This window comes from Amphiura filiformis, chromosome 4 (assembly GCF_039555335.1).
Source record: "Amphiura filiformis chromosome 4, Afil_fr2py, whole genome shotgun sequence".
Classification (NCBI taxonomy): domain Eukaryota; kingdom Metazoa; phylum Echinodermata; class Ophiuroidea; order Amphilepidida; family Amphiuridae; genus Amphiura; species Amphiura filiformis.
Genome location: NC_092631.1, coordinates 42152381 through 42179333, shown reverse-complemented (window position 1 = coordinate 42179333; position 26953 = coordinate 42152381).

Genomic DNA, 26953 nt, shown 5'->3' with positions numbered 1-26953 from the left:
TTGTCATTCCTTTTGTATTCAAACATTCTCAATTGGTATAGCCAAGGTAAACGAACGTCACGCTTCATGAGATTCGGCCTAAAACCATAAAATGTCGATTTTGGACCATTTTGTCATTATGGTAAACTGATGCACTTTGCCATTTCCACTATACAGGTTTACACTTTCCCCGCTACTTGACTACTATAAAAGACCAAAACTGGTTACTTCGATTGCGAAATGACAGCGTGGCGCAACGGCTTAGACCTTCGACTCATAATCTTTTGACTATTGATTGATGTAAATGGTTCGAGTCCCCGTGGTGGTCTATTTTTTCTTTAAGTGTATTTAATTGTTGTTTTTTTTTTTTCTCACCGCAAAAGCGTATTTTATTATAAATAATATTCAGAAATGAGTTGTTTCAAATTATTACATCATAATCTTTCTGATTCGTTCGGATAGGCCTATACTCAGCAAACGCAAGTTTTACAGAAAACATTTATATGTTAGGTTATATTATAAAGGGTACAGAACGTTTTAATAAAATTCAAAAACATTTTAGAAAACATGCTGCAAACATTGTAATATTTCTTTAAAAATAATATTTGTAGTATTTTTGAATTAGAAAACAAAAACGCGATTTGACTTAGTATCATACAGTAGAGTCATAATTACGAAATGTGTGTAATTTAGCAAATGAGGTGTTTTCAGTGACCATCCCTAAATATTCCAACTTCTTTATCAACAATTTTATTATGATTCGAATGAATATTATATACTTCCAAATCGTGTGCAATACGAAGCTCATACAACATTTTGTTTTTACGTTATGGGACAAATATGACATTTTAGAGCAGTTTAGAGCCATAATGTGTGTAATTTAGCAAATGAGGTGTTTTCAGTGACCATTCCTAAATATTCCAACTTCTTATTCAACAATTTTGTTATGATTCCAAAGCCCAATATCAACTCTCAAATCGTGTGCAATATGAAGCTCATACGACATTCCGTTTTTGAGTTATGACAAAAAAACGAAATTTATATGAAATATTTTGCATTCGGTAGAGACAATCAACGAAATATGTCTTGGAACGCTTGCGTGTAAATAACGGAAAACTCTCACCCCCTCTCCCCCGTTCAATGTTGAGAAATGCCAATGTCTTCAGCGGTTTCCCAATGTGTTCCAACATTGATTGATGGGGAGAGGGGAAGGGCAAATCATTGTTGTAGATGTCATGCTTGTTTCCAGGCAAAATATACGTCATTTCCATGATCATATAAAATTCTGCACGGGATTTCGACAGAGTGTACCAAGCGTTCCAAGGACTTTTTTCGTAGATTGTCTCTGCCGAATGCAAAATATTTCATCTAAATTTCGTTTTTGTCTCATAACTCAAAAACGGAATGTCGTATGAGCTTCACATTACACACGATTTGAGAGTGGATTATATGCTTTGGAATCATAACAAAATTGTTGATAAAGAAATTGGTTTATTTAGGAAGTAGTCACCTTAATCACCCCCTATGTTAAAATACACACATTTCGCAATTATAGCTCTAAAATGCTCTAAAATGTCGTCTTTGTCCCATAGCTCAAAAACAGAATGTTGTATGAGCTTCATATTGCACAGGATTTGGTAGCAGACCATGTACTTAGAAATCATAATACAATTGTTGATAAAGAAATTGGTTGGTTCAGGGAGTGGACACTGAAACACCCCATACCCTAACATACAGGCATTTAATGAAATTTTTATGCTATATCTCAAAACCGAGAAATCGTATCACGGCTCTAAGCTGCATGATTCCGAGTTGTTTAATTTATTTTTTTTAATTAATATTTAAAGTTCACCTTCATAGCACTTGTTAAATAGGTGAACGAGCGTTAGAAAACAGAAAAATGAGTTTTAATTAGATACTAAAACCGCATGTACGTTAAGATTGTAAAGAAGTAAATAATAAACTACGACTATCTTCAGTAGATAGCATTAACTTGTTTTTGACATGATGTAACAACTATCTTCAGCAGATTTGTGCTTCACATTTTTGTGTATGGGGTGTGTGTATAATGTGGGCGTGCGTGCGTGCGAGGTGTTGGGCGTGGGATGTATGTGGGGTAGGGTGGAGGAGGTTTGTAGGACTATTATAAGATCACATTTAAATCGGAAAGTATTTCATTTGGGGGCTTTTGGGAAGGAAGGAAAGAAAGAAATAATTAAATTAATTAATCAAACATAGAGAAAGAAAGAAAGAAAGGAAGAAAGAAAGACATAAAAAATAAATCAAAAATGTATACTTCATGTATTTATGATAAACAAATATTTTCACCGGGTTCACCGTCGCAAATAATAAATGAAACAGAAAAAGTAATACCGCCTGGGAATCGAACCCAGGACCTCATGTTTACAAAACCTATGCCTTAACCACTTAGCCACGTGAGCTTCGTGATTAAGCTGCTTGCAATTTGAACCTATAAGCGGTCACTTCAATCCTTTTCCACGTTCATGTTTTTATTTATTTCAAATGTCTTTCGTTTCATTCATTCATTCATTCATTCATTCATTCATTCATTTTTCTTTCCTTCTTTCTTTCTTTTTTTCTTTTTTTTCCTTTTTTCTTTCCTTCTTTCTTTCTTTCTTTCTTTCTTTCTTTAGTTATTTTTAATACAAAGAAAGAAAAAAAGAAGCATAGAAAATAATGAATGCATAATTTACCAATGATTCACGCAATTAAAACACGAATAGTGAAAGGGTGTAAAGTGTAAACCCATAATGGTAATCTGTAATGGTAAACTGCTACATTGAATAACGTGCATACTGAGCAGTTTGCCCTGCATTGATATTAATATATACGTATAGATATTTATTTCAATTCAAAATGGCAAACTGTTAACAAATGTCATAAATGCGATCAATTTGTCATTCCTTTTGTATTCAAACATTCTCAATTGGTATAGCCAAGGTAAACGAACGTCACGCTTCATGAGATTCGGCCTAAAAACCATAAAATGTCGATTTTGGACCATTTTGTCATTATGGTAAACTGATGCACTTTGCCATTTCCACTATACAGGTTTACACTTTCCCCGCTACTTGACTACTATAAAAGACCAAAACTGGTTACTTCGATTGCGAAATGACAGCGTGGCGCAACGGCTTAGACCTTCGACTCATAATCTTTTGACTATTGATTGATGTGAATGGTTCGAGTCCCCGTGGTGGTCTATTTTTTCTTTAAGTGTATTTAATTGTTGTTTTTTTTTTTTTTTTCTCACCGCAAAAGCGTATTTTATTATAAATAATATTCAGAAATGAGTTGTTTCAAATTATTACATCATAATCTTTCTGATTCGTTCGGATAGGCCTATACTCAGCAAACGCAAGTTTTACAGAAAACATTTATATGTTAGGTTATATTATAAAGGGTACAGAACGTTTTAATAAAATTCAAAAACATTTTAGAAAACATGCTGCAAACATTGTAATATTTCTTTAAAAATTATATTTGTAGTATTTTTGAATTAGGAGACAAAAACGAGATTTGACTTAGTATCATACAGTAGAGTCATAATTACGAAATGTGTGTAATTTAGCAAATGAGGTGTTTTCAGTGACCATTCCCTAAATATTCCAACTTCTTTATCAACAATTTTATTATGATTCGAATGAATATTATATACTTCCTTTTCGTGTGTTATACGAAGCTCATACAACATTTTGTTTTTAAGTTATGTTACAAATATGACATTTTAGAGCAGTTTAGAGCCATAATGTGTGTAATTTAGCAAATGAGGTGTTTTCAGTGACCATTCACTAATTATTCCAACTTCTTATTCAACAATTTTGTTATGATTCCAAAGCCCAATATCAACTCTCAAATCGTGTGCAATATGAAGCTCATACGACATTCCGTTTTTGAGTTATGACAAAAAAAACGAAATTTATATGAAATATTTTGCATTCGGTAGAGACAATCAACGAAATATGTCTTGGAACGCTTGCGTGTAAATAACGGAAAACTCTCACCCCCTCTCCCCCGTTCAATGTTGAGAAATGCCAATGTCTTCAGCGGTTTTCCAATGTGTTCCAACATTGATTGATGGGGAGAGGGGAAGGGCAAATCATTGTTGTAGATGTCATGCTTGTTTCCAGGCAAAATATACGTCATTTCCATGATCATATAAAATTCTGCACGGGATTTCGACAGAGTGTACCAAGCGTTCCAAGGACTTTTTTCGTAGATTGTCTCTGCCGAATGCAAAATATTTCATCTAAATTTCGTTTTTGTCTCATAACTCAAAAACGGAATGTCGTATGAGCTTCACATTACACACGATTTGAGAGTGGATTATATGCTTTGGAATCATAACAAAATTGTTGATAAAGAAATTGGTTTATTTAGGAAGTAGTCACCTTAATCACCCCCTATGTTAAAATACACACATTTCGCAATTATAGCTCTAAAATGCTCTAAAATGTCGTCTTTGTCCCATAGCTCAAAAACAGAATGTTGTATGAGCTTCATATTGCACAGGATTTGGTAGCAGACCATGTACTTAGAAATCATAATACAATTGTTGATAAAGAAATTGGTTGGTTCAGGCGTGCACACTTAAACACCCCATACCCTAACATACAGGCATTTAATGAAATTTTTATGCTATATCTCAAAACCGAGAAATCGTATCACGGCTCTAAGCTGCATGATTCCGAGTTGTTTAATTTATTTTTTTTAATTAATATTTAAAGTTCACCTTCATAGCACTTGTTAAATAGGTGAACGAGCGTTAGAAAACAGAAAAATGAGTTTTAATTAGATACTAAAACCGCATGTACGTTAAGATTGTAAAGAAGTAAATAATAAACTACGACTATCTTCAGTAGATAGCATTAACTTGTTTTTGACATGATGTAACAACTATCTTCAGCAGATTTGTGCTTCACATTTTTTGTGTATGGGGTGTGTGTATAATGTGGGCGTGCGTGCGTGCGAGGTGTTGGGCGTGGGATGTATGTGGGGTAGGGTGGAGGAGGTTTGTAGGACTATTATAAGATCACATTTAAATCGGAAAGTATTTCATTTGGGGGCTTTTGGGAAGGAAGGAAAGAAAGAAATAATTAAATTAATTAATCAAACATAGAGAAAGAAAGAAAGAAAGGAAGAAAGAAAGACATAAAAATAAATCAAAATGTATACTTCATGTATTTATGATAAACAAATATTTTCACCGGGTTCACCGTCGCAAATAATAAATGAAACAGAAAAAGTAATACCGCCTGGGAATCGAACCCAGGACCTCATGTTTACAAAACCTATGCCTTAACCACTTAGCCACGTGAGCTTCGTGATTAAGCTGCTTGCAATTTGAACCTATAAGCGGTCACTTCAATCCTTTTCCACGTTCATGTTTTTATTTATTTCAAATGTCTTTCGTTCAATCATTCATTCATTCATTCATTCATTCATTCATTCATTTTTCTTTCCTTCTTTCTTTCTTTTTTCTTTTTTCCTTTTTTCTTTCTTTCCTTCTTTCTTTCTTTCTTTCTTTCTTTCTTTAGTTATTTTTAATACAAAGAAAGAAAAAAGAAGCATAGAAAATAATGAATGCATAATTTACCAATGATTCACGCAATTAAAACACGAATAGTGAAAGGGTGTAAAGTGTAAACCCATAATGGTAATCTGTAATGGTAAACTGCTACATTGAATAACGTGCATACTGAGCAGTTTGCCCTGCATTGATATTAATATATACGTATAGATATTTATTTCAATTCAAAATGGCAAACTGTTAACAAATGTCATAAATGCGATCAATTTGTCATTCCTTTTGTATTCAAACATTCTCAATTGGTATAGCCAAGGTAAACGAACGTCACGCTTCATGAGATTCGGCCTAAAAACCATAAAATGTCGATTTTGGACCATTTTGTCATTATGGTAAACTGATGCACTTTGCCATTTCCACTATACAGGTTTACACTTTCCCGCTACTTGACTACTATAAAAGACCAAAACTGGTTACTTCGATTGCGAAATGACAGCGTGGCGCAACGGCTTAGACCTTCGACTCATAATCTTTTGACTATTGATTGATGTGAATGGTTCGAGTCCCCGTGGTGGTCTATTTTTTCTTTAAGTGTATTTAATTGTTGTTTTCTTTTTTTTTTCTCACCGCAAAAGCGTATTTTATTATAAATAATATTCAGAAATGAGTTGTTTCAAATTGTTACATCATAATCTTTCTGATTCGTTCGGATAGGCCTATACTCAGCAAACGCAAGTTTTACAGAAAACATTTATATGTTAGGTTATATTATAAAGGGTACAGAACGTTTTAATAAAATTCAAAAACATTTTAGAAAACATGCTGCAAACATTGTAATATTTCTTTAAAAATTATATTTGTAGTATTTTTGAATTAGGAGACAAAAACGAGATTTGACTTAGTATCATACAGTAGAGTCATAATTACGAAATGTGTGTAATTTAGCAAATGAGGTGTTTTCAGTGACCATTCCCTAAATATTCCAACTTCTTTATCAACAATTTTATTATGATTCGAATGAATATTATATACTTCCAAATCGTGTGCAATACGAAGCTCATACAACATTTTGTTTTTAAGTTATGGGACAAATATGACATTTTAGAGCAGTTTAGAGCCATAATGTGTGTAATTTAGCAAATGAGGTGTTTTCAGTGACCATTCCTAAATATTCCAACTTCTTATTCAACAATTTTGTTATGATTCCAAAGCCCAATATCAACTCTCAAATCGTGTGCAATATGAAGCTCATACGACATTCCGTTTTTGAGTTATGAGGCAAAAAAAACGAAATTTATATGAAATATTTTGCATTCGGTAGAGACAATCAACGAAATATGTCTTGGAACGCTTGCGTGTAAATAACGGAAAACTCTCACCCCTCTCTCCCCGTTCAATGTTGAGAAATGCCAATGTCTTCAGCGGTTTCCCAATGTGTTCCAACATTGATTGATGGGGAGAGGGAAGGCAAATCATTGTTGTAGATGTCATGCTTGTTTCCAGGCAAAATATACGTCATTTCCATGATCATATAAAATTCTGCACGGGATTTCGACAGAGTGTACCAAGCGTTCCAAGGGCTTTTTTCGTAGATTGTAGAACAAAGCTGATTATGGTTATTAGGTGCATGTTTTTGTTATAGAATTACTTTATATTGACTCAGTAACTCATTGTGAGTCATTCTGAGTCTTTCTAGAAACATTTTTGACAGTGTTTTTTCTTTAGACATAGAATTTTTCTTTTTACGTATTGGGCTCTGGTTATGTTTAAAGCAAATTATGGTTATTAGTGCGTGTTTTTGTTATAGAATTACTTTATATTGACACAGTAACTCATTTTGAGTCATTTGTGACTCTTCCTAGAGTCATTTTGAGTATTTTTAGAACAAAAAATTTGTCAGTGTTTTTCCTCTGGATTTTTTTGTTACGTATTGGGCTCTATACATATTTTATGCGTTTTGGAGGTTACACTGTCGGAAAAGCTCTTCTGTCCTAATTTTTTCGCATATATGGACATGACTTGACCTGCAGTTAATATTTATCGAAGAAAGAAAACAAATCGAGTGGGTCTAATTTTTGTCCTCTGGATTTTTTTGTTACGTATTGGGCTCTATACATTTTGTATGCGTTTTGGAGGTTACACTGTCGGAAAAGCTCTTTTATCCGGATTTTTTTCGCATATATGGACATCAGTTTTCGTTACGTATTAGGCTGTATACATTTTTTATGCGTTTTAGAGGTTACACTGTTGGAAAGCTCTTTTATAGGGAATGTTTCGCATATACGGACATGACCTGACCTCCAGTTAATATTTATCGAAGACAGAAAACAATTCGAGTGGGTCTAATTTTTTGTTACGTATTGGGCTCTATACCTTTTTTATGCGTTTTGGAGGTTACACTGTCGGTAAAGCTCTTTTATCCGAATTGTTTCGCATATATGGACATGACTTGACATCCGGTTAATATTTATCGAAGAAAGAAAACAAATCGAGTGGGTCTAATTTTTTGTTACGTATTGGGCTCTATACATTTTTTATGCGTTTTGGAGGTTACACTGTCGGAAAAGCTCTTTTATCCGGATTTTTTTCGCATATATGGACATAACTTGACCTTCGGTTAATATTTATCGAAGAAAGAAAAAAATTCGAATGGGTCTAATTTTTTGTTACGTATTGGGCTCTATACAATTTGTATGCGTTTTGGAGGTTACACTGTCGGTAAAGCTCTTTTATCCGGATTTCTTCCGCATATATGGACATGAGCTGACCTCCAGTTAATATGTATCGAAGAAAGAAAACAAATCGAGTGGGTCTAATTTTTTGTTACGTATTGGGCTCTATACATTTTTTATGCGTTTTGGAGGTTACACTGTCGGTAAAGCTCTTTTATCCGGATTTTTTCCGCATATATGGACATGAGCTGACCTCCAGTTAATATTTATCGAAGAAAGAAAAACAATCGAATGGGTCTAATTTTTGTTACGTATTGGGCTCTGTACATTTTTTATGTGTTTTGGAGGTTACACTGTCGGTAAAGCTCTTATATCCGGATTTTTTCGCATATATGGACATGACCTGACCTCCAGTTAATATTTATCGAAGAAAGAAAAAAATCGAGTGGGTCTAATTTTTTTGTTACGTATTGGGCTCTATACATTTTTTTGCGTTTTGGAGGTTACACTGTCGGTAAAGCTCTTTTATCCGAATTTTTCGCATATATGGACATGACTTGACCTCCGGTTAATATTTATCGAAGAAAGAAAAAAATTCGAATGGGTCTAATTTTTTGTTACGTATTGGGCTCTATACATTTTTTAAGTGTTTTTGGAGGCTACATTGTCGGTAAAGCTCTTATATCCGGATTTTTTCGCATATATGGACATGACCTGACCTCCAGTTAATATTTATCGAAGAAAGAAAAAAATTCGAGTGGGTCTAATTTTTTGTTACGTATTGGGCTCTTTACATTTTTATGCGTTTTGGAGGTTACACTGTCGGTAAAGCTCTTTTATCCGAATTTTGTCGCATATATGGACATGACTTGACCTCCGGTTAATATTTATCGAAGAAAGGAAAAAATTCGAGTGGGTCTAATTTGTTGTTACGTATTGGGCTCTTTACATTTTTTATGCGTTTTGGAGGTTACACAGTTGGAAAAGCTCTTTTATTGGGATTTTTCGCATATATGGACATGACCTGACCTCCAGGTAATATTTATCGAAGAAAGAAAAAAATTCGAGTGGGTCTAATTTTTTGTTACGTATTGGGCTCTATACATTTTTTTGCGTTTTAGAGGTTACACTGTCGGAAATGCTCTTATATCCGGATTTTTTCGCATATATGGACATGACTTGACCTGCTGTTAAAATTTATCGAAGAAATAAAAAAATTCGATTGGATCAAAATTTTTGTTACGTATTGGGCTGTATACGTTTTTTATGCGTTTTGGAGGTTACACTGTCGGAAAGCTCTTTTATCCGGACTTTTTCGCATATATGGACATGACCTGACCTCCAGTTAATATTTATCGAAGAAAGAAAACAATTCGGGTGGGTCTAATTTTTTGTTACGTATTGGGCTCTATACATTTTTATGCGTTTTGGAGGTTACACTGTCGGAAAAGCTCTTTTATCCGTATTTGTTCGCATATATGGACATGACCTGACCTCCAGTTAATGTTTATCGAAGAAAGAAAAAATTCGGGTGGGTCTATTTTTTTGTTACGTATTGGGCTCTATACATTTTTATGCGTTTTGGAGGTTACACTGTCGGTAAAGCTCTTTTATCCGATTTTTTTCGCATACATGGACATGACCTGACCTCCAGTTAATATTTATCGAAGAAAGAAAAAAATTCAAGTGGGTTTAATTTTTTGTTACGTTATGCGTTTTGGAGGTTACACTGTCGGAAAAGCTCTTTTATCCGGATTTTATCGCATATATATATGGACATGACCTGACCTCCAGTTAGTATTTATCGAAGAAAGAAAAAAAAAAATCGAGTGGTTCTAATTTTTTGTTACGTATTGGAAAAGCTCTTTTATCGGGATTTTTTCGCATATATGGACATGAGCTGGCCTCCAGTTAATATTTATCGAAGAAAGAAAAAAAAATCGAGTGGGTCTAATTTTTTGTTACGTATTGGGCTCTTTATATTTTTTATGCGTTTTGGAGGTTACACTGTTGGAAAAGCTCTTTATCGGGATTTTTCGCATATATGGACATGACCTGACCTGCAGTTAATATTTATCGAAAAAAAAAAAAAATCGAGTGGGTCTAATTTTTTGTTACGTATTGGGCTCTATACATTTTTATGGGTTTTGGAGGTTACACTGTCGGAAAAGCTCTTTTATCCGGATTTTTTTGCATATATGGACATGACTTGACCCACGGTTAATATTAATCGAAGAAAGAACAAAAAATCGAGTGGATCTAATTTTTGGTTACGTTATGCGTTTTGGAAGTTACACTGTCGGAAAAGTTCTTTTATCCGGAATTTTTGCGCATGTATGAACTTGACCTCACCTTTTAATCGAAGAAAGAAAAAAAAATCAAGGGGGTGTAATTGTTTTGTTACGTTATACGTTTTGACTCCGACACTCTCAGAAAAGTTCTTCAATCCGGATTTTTTTTTGCATAAATGGAGTTGACCTGACCTACGATTAATACCTATCGAAGAAAGAAAAAAAGTGGAGAGGGTCTAATTGTTACGTTATGCGCTTGGCTCCGACACTGTCGAAAAAGTTCTTTTTTCTGGATTGTTTCGCATAAATGCACTTGACTTGACCTCCGGTTAATATTTATCGAAGAAAGAAACAAAACCGAGAGGGTCTAATTTTTTGTTACGTTATGCGTTTTGGCTCCGACACTGTCCGAAAAGTTCTTTTATTTTGTCTTGACCTCCAACATTTATCGAAGAAAGAAAAAAAAATCGAGTGGGGATTTTTTTCGCATTTTGTCTTGACCTCCAACATTTATCGAAGAAAGAAAAAAAAAATCGAGTGGGGATTTATTTCTAAATTTGTACAGATATAGAAACTAATTTTTTTTTTTATTTAAATATTTTTGAAAGACTAGTCTTAATTGATTATCTAACAAGTATCCAGTAGTAAAAATTGACAATATCCCTAATGGATGAACCAGTATTTAATACTTGTTAGGATTTTTAAAAGCTGAATGTTTAAAAAAATCGACTGGACCGACCGGCCCATTCTTCCCATTTTGAACATAGAATAGCTTGTTATTTAGAGAGCGAATGCGTACGGGATGAGAGTGTGCTGGGATGAAAGTGTGCCGGCTGCGTGGAAATATACGTGGTGAAAGTGTGCAGGGTGAAGTGTCCAGTATTATCCCATACTTACAATTTATTATGAATCGGATATTACTGTGCCCCACACAGTGTCATCGCCCGATATCTTCATGGCAGAAATCGCCATGGTAGGTTAAATCCACAGCCACGCACGGCCATTTTGTTCCGACCTCTGAGGCGCATAATTAGACGAGGGACATGACTAAGGCTGCTCACAATAGCCGGGTAATTGATCTTGATTGTGCTTGAGTACGCTTGTATACGCCATTGATGTCAATGGTCATCGACTTTTATACTGCCTCCACGGGAGTAGTGAGTGCAGCTGTACTACGCGCTGTAGTCCATGCAGGACCAACGCAATATAAAATTAGAATTTTGGTGAGTTTTGAGTTCAAGACGTAAGTTTCTTTCTCAAGACGCTAGCTAACGACTATCATATATGTTCAACACGTATATTCAAGTGCAAGGAACCATATCTGGATTCTTCAGACGAAATCATTTACGGGAGATATTCATCATTTTCTACCCCGGTATCCAAAGATTTTCGTCTGAATATCAAAATCGTGCATAGCACATTCACGTGTATCTATCCCGGGTATTTATTTTAGTATCTCTGTGTGTGTACCAAGTAATTATTAGCCAGGCGATGTCGGTGTGCCCCGTTTACTCCCATTTTTTTGTTTATTTGCTCTATTTTACTGGCAGAATTTGCTTTAAAATGTTTATATATTGCCTTCACTTTGAATGCTCCTAATAGCTTACAATTAAAGCTTGTATATCAATAATATAAAGAGTAATACAAACTTTTGTAATGCAAGAAACTGCTCAAGATTATAAAAGAGGCTCCATCACTGAAAACACGCATTAGTGCCTACTTAATTTCAAGAGTTCATAGGTCAAAACCAGAGGTCTCAGAAAATGTTAGTATTGACTTTTGATCCAAATATCCATCGCAACTTGATATACTTTCCATGACGCATAAATCATTTTGCAAACATTTACCATGTAAAAATTACATTTTTGGGACAAAGCTGCAAAAAAACACAAAAAGTTACTACCCCCATGCATATCCGATGACCCCTTTTTATTGCTTTAACCTAAAATGTTGGTGAAACCGACACCAAATGATAAACAATTCACACTCCCCACAAACACTTTTGTGGGTCAACCAGGAATCAAATTTAAAAGAAGAGAATCCATTTTTCTGAAATCCGTCACTCCCCCTCTATCCTCCTGTTATGCTCATGGTGCGCCTAACTTTATAGGCCATATGCCTTTAACCATTATTAGTTTTCTAAATCACACCAGAATGCATCAAATTAGTCCAAAATAGTCGAATGTCAATTTTCCGGGGGGCTTTCCCACTGAGGCTCTGGACCCCAACAGAGGCCTAGCATTGAGCCCCTGGACCCCCTGTCGATGTCTTTGGGCACGCCAATGATATTCTTGCAGCAATTTCATGTTCAAAGGGGAAGCAAGAAACGTCTTTCCCCTCCATAATAATTTCCAACTTGTTTTTATACTTTTGTAGGCCTACATCGCGGCATCACATGAGTAAATCTATGATTTTAGTGCTTTAAAATTCTGACTGGATAATGTGAGAACCTGTACAAGTCTCAACCGAAAGCATTCGATAAAAACAAATCCAAAACAAAAAAGACCAAGGACTTGTTTTTAGTTAGGAGAGGAGAACATCAATTTTTTTACCTGATTGGTGGGGAGAACCTGAAGGGGGAACGTAAAAAAACGAGAAAAAATATGGAAATCCTCCATCCCCTCTTGTTGGCGTAAATAATGACCGCTCCCTAAATGACGTAGCTTTGTGGGCTGCCGCTAGAAGGGGTGGGGTGGTATGGGTGAGACACCCTCCTCCAATTCTTAATGTTGTCGGTAAAAGTGACGGTTGTCGGCAAAACATATAAGATTGTCGGCAGATTACAAAAGCCAATGTGCGGTAGTTGTTATAATATTGTTATTGTTATGATATTCTTGCAGCAATTTCATGTTCAAAGGGAAGCAAGAAACGTCATTCCCCTCCATAATAATTTCCAACTTGTTTTTATACTTTTTGTAGGCCTACATCGCGGCATCACATGAGTAAATCTATGATTTTAGTGCTTTCAACTTCTGACTGGATAATGTGAGAACCTGTACAAGTCTCAACCGAAAGCATTCGATAAAAACAAATCCAAAACAAAAAAGACCAAGGACTTGTTTTTAGTTAGGAGAGGAGAACATCAATTTTTTTTACCTGATTGGTGGGGGAACCTGAAAGGGGGAACGTAAAAAATCGAGAAAAAATATGGAAATCCTCCATCCCCTCTTGTTGGCGTAAATAATGACCGCTCCCTAAATGACGTAGCTTTGTGGGCTGCCGCTAGAAGGGGTGGGGTGGTATGGGGTGAGACACCCCTCCTCCAATTCTTAATGTTGTCGGTAAAAGTGACGGTTGTCGGCAAAACATATAAGATTGTCGGCAGATTACAAAAGCCAATGTGCGGAAGTTGTTATAATATTGTTATTGTTATGATATTCTTGCAGCAATTTCATGTTCAAAGGGAAGCAAGAAACGTCATTCCCCTCCATAATAATTTCCAACTTGTTTTTATACTTTTGTAGGCCTACATCGCGGCATCACATGAGTAAATCTATGATTTTAGTGCTTTCAAATTCTGACTGGATAATGTGAGAACCAGTACAAGTGTCAACCGAAAGCATTCGATAAAAACAAATCAAAAACAAAAAGGACCAAGGACTTGTTTTTAGTTAGAGAGGGAACATCAATTTTTTACCTGATTGGTGGGGGGAACCTGAAAGGGGGAACGTAAAAAATCGAGAAAAATATGGAAATCATCCATCCCCTCTTGTTGGCGTAAATAATGACCGCTCCCTAAATGACGTAGCTTTGTGGGCTGCCGCTAGAAAGGGTGGGGTGGTATGGGGTGAGACGCCCCTCCTCCAATTCTTAATGTTGTCGGTAAAAGTGACGGTTGTCGGCAAAACATATAGGATTGTCGGCAGATTACAAAAGCCAATGTGCGGAAGTTGTTGTTATAATATTGCTATTGTAAAAGTAGTTAATAATGAAAAAAAAATATTGAGGAAAACTTTTGATAATCACCCCCCCCCCCCTCCCCACACACACTTTTTAGATTCTTGAGCGCCCTGGCGAAAAAATAAAATTGGGATCTACAATTGTATTAGACAGACCAAAATATTTCCGTCGGCAAAATATGCCGTATACCACCCCCCCCCCTCATCAGATTGGTAGTAGATCGGGTACACTGACCAAGGGTGTACAGTGTTACTAAAGGTTTGCTATTCCGAAAACACGGTTCTCTATTCCGAAGATTATCTATTCCGAAAATTCTCAAAACACAAATAGGCTCTCTATTTCAAAACAAGTCACCGTGTTCTCTACTCCGAATATGAAAAAAAGTTCTCTATTCGAAATATGAAAACAAAATTCTTTATTCCGAAATCTAAATAGGGTTCTTTATTCCGAACTAAGTCACCGTGATCTCTATTCCGAACTATAAAAAGGGTTCATTTTTCCGAATCTGTCGATGTTGAATCATGTTTGCGCCCTCTAGCAAGGTCCTTCGAAGTTGACCAAAGCACCACTAAACCAATATGTCATGTGTGGAAGAACCGTAACAAATGTCTGTTTTTTTTATAAAAAATTCGATAGAGGTATCTGGAGTTCCTCTTATTACTTGTGATGGTAGAGAATAGTTTGAAGTTTGTAACTGTGGAGTCTGCAATGTTTTGCACGTGAAGAACAATTATAGAAAATTAGCTAATTTGCATACAATTTGCATGGTCACCTCACCGTCATCATGCATGGTCATCAAGTATATTGCTAATCAGACAATATGAAGATAGCTGATTTACTATGTGAAGTCATTGCTATCTACTGATGTTAGCTGATGGCTCTCTGAAATCATTGCTTTCTACTGAATATAGGCCTAGCTGATGACTAAGTTAAGTTTTTGATATCTACTGATGTTAGCTGATGGCTCTGTGGAGTCATTGCTATCTACTGAAGATATATGGCTGCTCTGTGAAGTTATTGCTATCTACTTAGAAAAGGTGGCGGCTATGTAAACTCATTGATATCTACTTAAGACACTGATGGCTATGGGAAGTCAGTGCTATTAAATGAAGATAGTTGACTGTTCTGTGAAGTCATTACTATCTACCATGTCTACTGAAGATTACCGATGGCAATGTGAAGTCAGTGCGAAATCATTACTATCTAACTAGTGAAGATAGCTGTTGGCTATATAAAGTCAGTACTATCTGCTGAAGATAACCAGTGCTATCTACTTAAGCTATAACTGATGGATAAGGTAATGCTATATACCGGGGTTAGCTGATGGCTCTGCTAAAGGGAAACAGGACATTTCGCATCCCTACCATTTCACCCCCTACATGTTGAACTGCTGAATATAGTGCCCACACACCACGTATCTACTACAGGGAAACAGGACACTTCGCCTACCTGACATTTCGCCCCCTATATGCTGAACTGCTAAATATAGTGCCAACCCACCGAATTGGTTATGGTTAGGGTTTAGGGTTTGGACTTAGGGTGATGGTCTAGGGTTTAGGATATTCGGGTTAAGGTTTTCAGAACGTAAGGGTAAGGGCGCTGCTAGTGGTCAGGGTTTTGGTTTGGGACTTGGGTTAAGATTTATAGTTATAGGGCTTAGGGTAAGGGTTAAAGGTTAGGGTGAGGGTTATATCAATTGTCAACTTGATACAGTATTTGCCAATTTAAAATGGTCATATAAAGTCATTGCTATCTATTGATATAAGCTGATGGCTATGTAAAGTCATATTTATTTACTGAGGTTGCTGATGGCTATGTGAAGTAATTGCTATCTACTGAAGATAGCTGATGGTTATGTAAAGTCAGTGCTATCAAATGAAGATAGCAGATTGTTCTGTGAAGTCATTGCTATCTACCGAAGATTATATTTCATATTTTATTTCATTGTGGAATTTTTCCCAGGGGGGCGTTGAACCTCCTTGATATACGAGGGTCATTCAAAAGGTTCTACCTCCACTCTTATAACTTCTGTCCTGTATAAAATGATAGCTTCTTCAAGCTTAGCATATTATACATTTAAATGTTAACTACCATGTATTTTGATACATTTTCCATTTTTTTGTAGGTGAACTCATAACCAAAATAAGATTTCATATGCCGGAAACGTTAAAAAGTCGTAAACATTTAAATGAAAATATGTGTGTATTCCTCTTACGAGATTAGCTCGATATACAAGTGTTATGATTAGGTAAAAAAAAATGTTGTGTTGCCCTCCGCGGCCGGGTCAAAATCGCGAAAATAATTATGGGCCCGGTTTTTTTGGGTTTAAAACAATTTAAATTTAAAAAAATTTAATCAGTAAACTAAGAGTTAATTATGAAGGGCCTTGATATTATTTACTTCAATAAAATATTCAACATCGGGTAGAAAATACAGCCGATATTATGCATTTGCCTCTCTTCACTCATGTTACTGTGAAATAGTAGGTATCAAATGATTGAGTTCGTAAAAAAAATCCGGCCGGCTGTACCACCAGATTTTAGGCTTGGGAGGGCAAGACAACGATTTAGTTTGTTTTGGCCTAATATGCTAGCATATTATAAATGAAACAACATCAAATGTGTAACCAAACATTAATAATACCAGTTATAAAAATGAATTTTATGTTTAAAAACATACCCCAGCATCCAATTCTTTTCGGTAAATCCCATAAGCCTTTGCGAGTACACCTGAGATGTCGTTACTTGACGTCACGTCGACTTATACAATGCGCAGTAACGATGTAAAACGATGTTCGCATCGGCCTGACGCGTACTGAAGTCAAATGACGACATCTCAGGTGTAATCGCAAAGGCTTATGGGTTTACCGAAAAGGTCAATTACACGACATAGACACTGAAGTAATAATTTAGCAAGATTGAAAACATATGTGCGTTTCCGATCACCCCTCCGGACCACAACCTAATCAGCACCAATGGAGTATCGCCCTGGGACAGAGTGGCAAGTTCTCCTCTCTTGCTCAGTCGACAGAAATGTGAAAAAAAATACAGTTTGCAATTTCCTTTTGGTTTATTTTAGACTTAAAATTAACCCCATTTGGAATATGTCAATGTCCTTTTTTCAAAAAGGACTGTACGCTAAACATTAAATTGGCCTCATGTGCTTTTCATATTTGTCAACAATGTAGGCCTAAATAACTATACCCAAATTTTCACAAAATACAGTCTGAAATTGAATCAAGCGTCGATAAAATTTCGAAAGCGGTGGTCTCACGGGGCTGTCATTTTCTTCTAAAGGGGGATGGGGTCATTATGTCCGACCAGAGTCCATTTTGTTTACGGTCGCCCTGTCTCTCTCCGTTTTCTATTTTTCTCCTCCCACTCTTCTTTATACGTTAACCATCACGTTCTTTCTTTGCTTAGGCCTATATCTCTACGTTTTCTCTCCTTTTATTCGTTCTTCTATGCAATTTATTCCCGCGTTTCATCATAGTCCACCGGCTTTCTTTTAAACCCTCCTACATTTACATTTACATTTACAGGCATTTATGGCGCCATTCACAAAGATACCATGGCGCTTACAAAAATATATACAAAAAATCAAATAACAAGAGAACAGTTGAAGAAAATAAATGAGTCTTTAGCATAGACTTGAACGTGGATGTGGTCGCAGCAGATTTTTATGTCCACGGGTAGTGAATTCCATGCCGTAGCGGCTGCAATGTGAAATCTGTTTTCGCCAGTCATTCTGTGGCTGCGTCTTGGAATAGCAAGCCGGTTATTGTCAGAAGACGATCGCAAGGTACGAGGAGGAACATAAACGGTAATTGAAAGTAGTCTGAAATGTAGTTCAGATCCTACCCTTCGGATCCGTGGATAATGACTGGTAATGAAGACTATGTAACATTATATATTGGTGTAGATTATTCATCCAGTAGTTCAAAACATTATTTGTAAATTAAATCAAATACTGGAACTAAAATTTGCTCACTTTGCTACGTTGCGTCCGAAAGCATCGGACTTCGTCAGGCATCTGATTGAAGATGTTGTGATGACGTCAGATGTTCCAGTATTTGATTTAATTTACAAATAATACTATGTAACATTATTAATCAGTTCAATGTTTGGTTACTGGTTACTGGATTTTCGATTGCAATTGTTTTTCATTAAAAGAAATAATAGTGTCTGTCAATCATTACACTACAATTTTTATTTCTAGGGCTCTTTGATTTCTTCAAATAAAGTAAATCCCCTGGCCCTCTATAATTACGCACAAAAGATCGCCGCATGATCCGACAGTGTGTGTAATCATTGACATTGATTTGTGGAGAAAGAAGAATGGATTTTTGGCACGGAGTAGGCCTATTTTAGAAGCGGAATTTCAAACTGGGGCGGGTTAATGGGGTTACAGAACTTTTTGTTCATAGGTCGTATGTAATTATGTATCATACCATTATCCAAAGATGGAACCGAACCAAGATTGTGGGACAGTCCAGGACAGTCTGTGTGGGACTGCACACATCTCACACAACACTCATCTCAAAGTTTGTTCGGTGCATCATGCAGTTATTGTTGCCTACGTGTATGCACACAACACAGGGGCACTCACAATAGGCAATTGACCCCTACTGGTAGCGCTGTGTTATAGATATAGGAGATGAACTAGTTAGCGTCATATATAAGTATAAAAGTATAAAAGGTATGATTTTAGTACTTGCGCTATGTTTCAATTACTTATTCTTTTCAAAATTTCTGAATTTTGAACCCGGTACATGCTTCAATAACGAGGGACAATACATTTTTATGAGAAAGAAATCCTACCATCTATATCCAAACTCCCGTGTTATTCAAATGCACATTTTGCTTCACCGGGCCGCCCTGGCTTGGTCGCATTTGGAAGAGGGGTGTCACGAAACCGTAATAGGTACAAACTTATTACCGATTGGATTAGTCGACCGTAGCGGACAATTCGATCGCCCATATCATGTGGTAATAAATTTGCATTGGACAATCAATTACTATAATGGTTTAGTACTGCATATCTCGGTTTAATTTCCACTAAGCGGGTTTATGGTTGGAAAGGTCACGGTGAATTTGCCGTGGACATAACTGCACTATGGTTTTAACAAGCGATTTGTTACGAACGAATGAACTAAATGACACATGTATTGCTTCAGCTGGCTTCGCCGCTAAAAATGTTTTTACATTAACACCTACAAATGGAATAACCTATCAAAAATAACACCTTTTTTGTCTATGATTAATATTAATGGGATATCAAATGAAGTCGAACCATGAAACCAAAAAAATCCTATAAATCCCATTTTTTGACATGCAATCCTCCAAACGCATAACATAACAAAATCTGTGAACTTGTAGTCCTACTGTATATGGCATATTGGATGGCCTAGGGGAAAGTTAGCCCATATCTGCAAGACTATCCTTGCCTTCAAGGTAAAACAAACATACCGTACTCATGTTACCCTCTGGCCATGGGCTGGCCCGGTGTCAGATCTTACCCAGGGAAAGATGTATTCCAATATGCGCCTTTAAAAGAAATAGTCGGTACTTCCTTTTTCTTCAATAAATAAATATTAATTGGAGATCAAATCAAGAAAATCCTTGCAAAAAAATCCGGATAAAAGAACTTTTCGGGCAGTGTAACCTCCAAAACGCATAACGTAACAAAAAATTAGAACCACTCGAATTTTTTCTTTCTTCGATAAATATTAACCGGAGGTCAAGTCATAACAATATATGCGAAAAAATCCGGATAAAAGAGCTTTTCCAACAGTGTAACCTCTAAAACGCATAAAAAATTGTAAAAAGCACAATACGTAACAACAAATTATACCCACTCGAATTTGTTTCTTTCGATAAATATTAACAGGAAGTCAAGTCATGTCCATATATGCGAAAAAATCCGGATAAAAGAGCTTTTCCGACAGTGTAACCACCAATACGCTTAAAAAAATGTATAGAGCCCAATACGTAACAACAAATTAGAACCACGCGATTTGTTTTTCTTTCTTCGATAAATATCAACCGGAGGTCAAGTCATGTCCATATATGCAAAACACAATCCGGATAAAAGAGCTTTTCCGACAGTGTAACCTCCAAAACGCATAACGTAGCAAAAAAATTAGACCCACTCGAATTTGTTTTCTTTCTTCGATAAATATTTACTGGAGGTCAGGTCATATCCATATATGCGGAAAAAATCCGGATTAAAGAGCTTTTCCGATAGTGTAACCTCCAAAACGCATCAAAAATGTAAAGAGCCCTATACGTAACAAAAAATACACCCACTCGAATTTTTTTCTTTCTTCGATAAATATTAACTGGAGGTCAGGTCATGTCCATATATGCGAAAAAATCCCGATAAAAGAGCTTTCCAACAGTGTAACCTCCAAAACACGTAAAAATGTATAGAGCCCAATACGTAACAATAAATTAGACCCACTCGAATTTTTTTTTCTTTCTTCGATAAATATTAACTGGAGGTCAGCTCATGTCCATATATGCGAAAAAATCGGGATAAAAGAGCTTTACCGACAATGTAACCTCCAAAACTCATAAAAGATGTATAGAGCCCAATATGTAACAAAAAATTAGACCCACTCGAATTTTTTTCTTTCTTCGATAAATATTAACCGAAGGTCAAGTTATGTCCATATATGCGAAAAAAATCCGGATAAAAGAGCTTTTCCGACAGTGTAACCTCCAAAACGCATAAAAAATTTAAAGAGCCCAATACGTAACAGAAAATTAGACCCACTCGAATTTTTTTTTCTTTCTTCGATAAATATTAACTGGAGGTCAGCTCATGTCCATATATGCGAAAAAATCCGGATAAAAGAGCTTTACCGACAGTGTAACCTCCAAAACACATAAGAAATGTATAGAGCCCAATACGTAACAAAAAATTAGACCCACTCGAATTGTTTTCTTTCTTCGATAAATATTAACCGGAGGTCAAGTCATGTCCATATATGCGAAAAAATCCGGATAAAAGAGCTTTTCCGACAGTGTAACCTCCAAAACACATAAAAATGTAAAGAGCCCAATACGTAACAAAAAATTAGACCCACTCGGATTTTTTTCGTTCTTCGATAAATATTAACTGGAGGTCAGGTCATTCATTCATTCATTCATATTTTATTTTCATCAATCATCAAAATGCATGTAATACATAAAAGCCAACAAAGTAATACAAAATATATAAAGCTAGAATATTAAATACAATCAGGAATCAATAGTATAATCAAGCTTACGATTAAATCAATATAATGTAAGTCAATACAGTAATATAATAATGCATGCTTAAGCAGACTACATTTTAAATGACAGTAATGATAATAATAATAATAATAATAATAATGATAATAATAATAATAACACAAATAATAATAATAATGATAATACAATATAGTACTGCATGATTTATTATTAAGCAAGATTAAGCAAGCATTAGATTATACAAAATATATGAATGATCATTGATATAATGAATAGTCAAACTTAATATGAAATATGAGGCAAGAATTAATGGTATAATTATATATCGATACAATCAATTAGTAACAATTATATCAGTATAATATAAATAAATACAACAACATAATAATGCATGCTTATCAGAATACATTTTAAATGGTCATTGATACAATAAATACAAAGTATAGTAATACAATTCTAAACTAGGTTGTTGAGCAAAGGAAATTGAGAGGGAAAAGAGATGATTGACGAGGACTCTGCTAAACGCGGGGCGTGAGGTGCAGAGACCTCATTGACACACAAACATACACATACACATATCCGACAGAAAGAAAAGAAGAGAAAAGGATATGAAAGGAAAGAAAAAGAAAAGAGAAAGAGAAGAATAGTGAAGGTCATAGCTACTAATTGCGTCAAGAGCATAATGGAAACAAACGCCTACGGTTTCTGATGATGATTCTGATGATGCAGTATTAATGTGAAGTTCGGTGGCTATTATTGTAGGAATGCAAGCAGTAGAGGATAATTAAAGCACACAAAGGGAACACAGGGGGAACACAATACAAAGATTGGATAGCAGCTAAGTAGAATTAAAAAATCAAGCACAACTACCGTAAAGCTTCGAGGGTAAACATGTAGTGTCTATGCCAAATCATATTCACCGATGAAACATTTTTTCAGCCTGCTTTTAAAGGCAACATGTGATACAGAGTGTTTGATGTTAAGAGGGAGAGAGTTCCAGAGAAGTGGTCCTCTGGTTTTAGAGGTGTTACCAGCAAGAACAGATTTAGTAGGAATGATGAATGGCTCATTAGCATGTCTGGTGTTATAGGGGTGAGCAAATACATCAATGTTGAAAAAATTGTCATGAAGAAGATCATGAGGGAGTAGACCATTATAAAACTGAAACATAAAAGAACCAAGTTGAAGCTTATAGATATCATAGAGTTTTAGAGTTTGAAGGGAGGAAAATAGAGGATCAGTGTGAGCAAGCCATAGGGAGTGGGTACAAGTTCTAATAACTCTCTTTTGAAGAAGGAACAGTGAATGTAGGTTAGAGTTGTTGGGGTCAGCCCATACCAGGGCACCATAGGAAAGATATGGGAGGACAAGGGAGTTATAGAGAGTAAGAATAGAAGATGAAGGGATGAATTGCCTGACCTTACGGATGATGCCGTTGTATTTGGAAACTATTTTTGAAATGTGCTGTGTGTGGGAGTTCCAGGAAAGGTTGTGATCTATAAGCAGGCCTAAGAATTTGGTAGTGTTTACTTTTTCAATAGGTGTGCTATCTATTTTAATATCATAAGAAATATCAGGTTTATTGTTATGTTTATTTTTGAATACAATATAGTTCGTTATCTTTATATTTAGTGACAATTTATTTAATTTAAACCAGTTAGATATTATTTTAAGTTCTCTATTTACAGTTAATTCAAGTAATTTAGGTTCACGGTGTGAAAAAAGTATATTGGTATCATCAGCAAACAATATGAAATGTGGAGTAGATGTTGTGCAGGGAAGATCATTGATGTAGAGTAGAAAAAGAAGAGGACCCAAGATAGATCCTTGGGGGACACCGCAGGTTACATCAGAAGAATGAGAACAAGAGCCATTAATCATGACTTTTTGGCTTCTTCCAGAAAGGTAGTTTTTGACCCAATCATTAGCAAGACCTCGAATACCATAATGATACAGTTTGTCAAGAAGGATTGTGTGGTTTATGGTATCGAAGGCCTTGCTAAGATCCAAAAAGATACCAATTGTGTGGAGTCTCTGATCTAGATTATCAGCAATCCTACAATAAAGATCATTCACTGCCATGTTGGTGGACCTTCCTGGTCTAAAACCAAACTGATGTTTAGTTAGTATATTGTTGCGGGTGATAAAATCTTCGATCCTAATATATACAATTCTTTCAAGAAGTTTGGAGATAGTTGGAAGAATGGAAATGGGCCTGTAGTTGGTAAAGTCATGTTTGTTACCAGACTTGAAGATGGGGGTAACGTTGGCTTGCTTCAGTGTTGATGGTATGATGCCTGTGGAGAGGGATAGATTAAAGATATGTGCAAGTATGGTGCAGATGGAAGGAATGATTTGTTTTAGAAGGTTGTTGCTGATGCAGTCATTACTACTACTGTGACTGTTTTTAAGTTTAGAAGTTAATTTAATGATCTCCTCTGAGCATGTTGGAGATAAAAACAAACTATCAGGGCTATTGTTTGAAGAAAATGTATGATTAAACTCAGGCGGTGGATCAGGAATCTTCTTAGCCAGTGTTATACCTATATTAGCAAAGAATGAATTAAATTGATCAGCAATTTGTTTATTGTCGGTTAATTTAGAACCATCTTTATCAACGAAAAACTCAGGTAGTTTAGATTTTTATTTCGGCCTAATAAGTTATTTAGTGTTTGCCACATTTTTTTTGTATTATTTTATTATCTTCTATTTTAGTTGTAATATAATTTCTTTTGCTAGTTCTAAGAAGTTGGTTTAAATAGTTCCTATAATTAGTATATTTATTTTTTTTTTCCGAATTTGGTTTTGAAATGTAAGTTTTGTAAAGTTTATCCTTGGTTTTAATAGATTTAATGAGTGCTTTAGTTACCCACGGTTTTTTCGGAGTATTACGTTTAGATATTTTTTTATTTTTTAGTGGGCAATGAATATTAAGAAGGTCATTGAATTTATGAATGAATAAATTATACGCATCATTGGGGTTAGAAGAACTTTCAACAACATGCCAATCAACTAGAGAAAGCGCATTTTTAAACCATTAATATTGTTCGGGTGGAATTGACGCTGTTGGTGGGTTTGTGTAGTTTTAATTGGCTTGTTGTTGTCAGTTAGTTTAGTGATGAAGACAGGGAAGTGATCGGACAAATCCGTGACAACAATGCCAGAGTTGATGATACTAGTGATGTCGTTTGTAAATATGTTGTCGATTAATGTTGCAGAGGTGTGTCCATTTTTGTTGGTTTTAATGCGGGTGGGTCGAGTGATGGTTGGGATGTAATCATGCGAGTAAAATAAATTCAGGAATTTAGAAACCTTGGAGTTGCTCTCGTGAACAAGAAGATCAATATTGAAGTCACCCATAATAAAACAAGTCTTTTTCTCTCTAGAAACAAGATCGAGCGTATTTGTTAGAGAGGATATAAAATCATGTCCATATATGCGAAAAAATCCCGATAAAAGAGCTTTTCCAACAGTGTAACCTCTAAAACGCATAAAAATGTATACAGCCCAATACGTAACAAAACATTAGAACCACTCGATTTTTTTTCTTTCTTCAATAAATATTAACCGGAGGTCAAGTCATGTCCATATGTGCGAACAAATTCGGATAAAAGAGCTTTACCGACAGTGTAACCTCCAACACGCATAAAAAATGTATATAGCCCAATACGTAACACAAACTACTACAGAGGGAGGGAGTATGAATAAAGTAATTTTAATCAAATTTTAGTTTTGTTACGTATTGGGCGGGATGATTTATTTTTTGCCACTTTTTGTTCTAGGTAGAAGTGGTTGAGCCCAATACGTATCAAATTGTTACGTACTGGGATTTTGTTACGTATTGGGCTCTTACAGCCGGCTGTACCACCAGATTTTAGGCTTGGGAGGGCAAGACAACAATTTAGTTTTTTTGGCCTAATATGCTAGCATATTATAAATTAAACAACATCAAATGTGTAACCAAACATTAATAATACCAGTTATAAAAATGTATTTTATGTTTAAAAACATATCCCAGCATGCAATTCTTTTCGGTAAATCCCATAAGCCTTTGCGAGTACACCTGAGATGTCGTTACTTGACGTCACGTCGACTTAGTTACAATGCGCAGTAACGATGTAAAACGATGTTCGCATCGGCCTGACGCGTACTAAAGTCAAATTACGACATCTCAGGTGTAATCGCAAAGGCTTATGGGTTCACCGAAAAGGTCAATTACACGAAATAGACACTGAAGTAATAATTTAGCAAGATTGAAAAAATATGTGCGTTTCCGATCACCCCTCCGCACCACACCCTAGTCAGACCAATAGAGTATCGCCCTGGAGCAGAGTGGCAAGCTCCCCTCTCCTGCTCAGTCGACAGAAAAAAAATACAATTTGCAATTTCCTTTTGGTTCATTTTAGACTTCATTTTAGAATTAACCCCATTTTGGGCCATGTCAATGTCTTTTTTTTTTTTTCAAAAAGGACTGTACGCTAAACATTAAATGGGCCTCATGTGCATTTCATATTTTGTCCCCAATGTAGGCCTAAATAACTATACCCAAATTTTCACAAAATACAGTCCGAAATTGAATCAAGCGCCGATAAAATTTCGGAAGCGGTGGTCTCACGGGGCTGTCATTTTCTTCTAAAGGGGATGGGTCAGTATGTCCGACCAGAGTCCATTTTGTTTACGGCCGCCCTGTCTCTCTCCGTTTTCTCTTTTTCTCCTCCCCCTCTTCTATATACGTTAACCATCACGTTCTTTCTTTGCTTAGGCCTATATCTCTACGTTTTCTCTCCTTTTATTCGTTCTTCTATGCAATTTATTCCCGCGTTTCATCACAGTCCACCGGCTTTCTTTTAAACCCTCCTACCCTCGGATCCGTAGATAATGGCTGGTAATGAAGACTATCTAACATTATATCTTGGTGTAGATTATTCATCCAGTAGATCAAAACATTATTTGTAAATTAAATCAAATATAGGAACTAAAATGTGCAACTCACTTTGCTACGTTGCCTCCGAAAGCATCGGACTTCGTCAGGCATCTGATTGAAGATGTTGTGATGACGTCAGATGTTCCAGTATTTGATTTAATTTACAAATAATACTATGTAACATTATTAATCAGTTCAATGTTTGGTTACTGGTTACTGGATTTTCGATTACATTTTTTTTTTTCATTAAAAGAAATAATAGTGTCTGTCAATCATTACACTACAATTTTTATTTCTAGGGCTCTTTGATTTCTTCAAATAAAGTAAATCCCCTGGCCCTCTATAATTACGCACAAAAGATCGCCGCATGATCCGACAGTGTGTTTAATCATTGACATTGA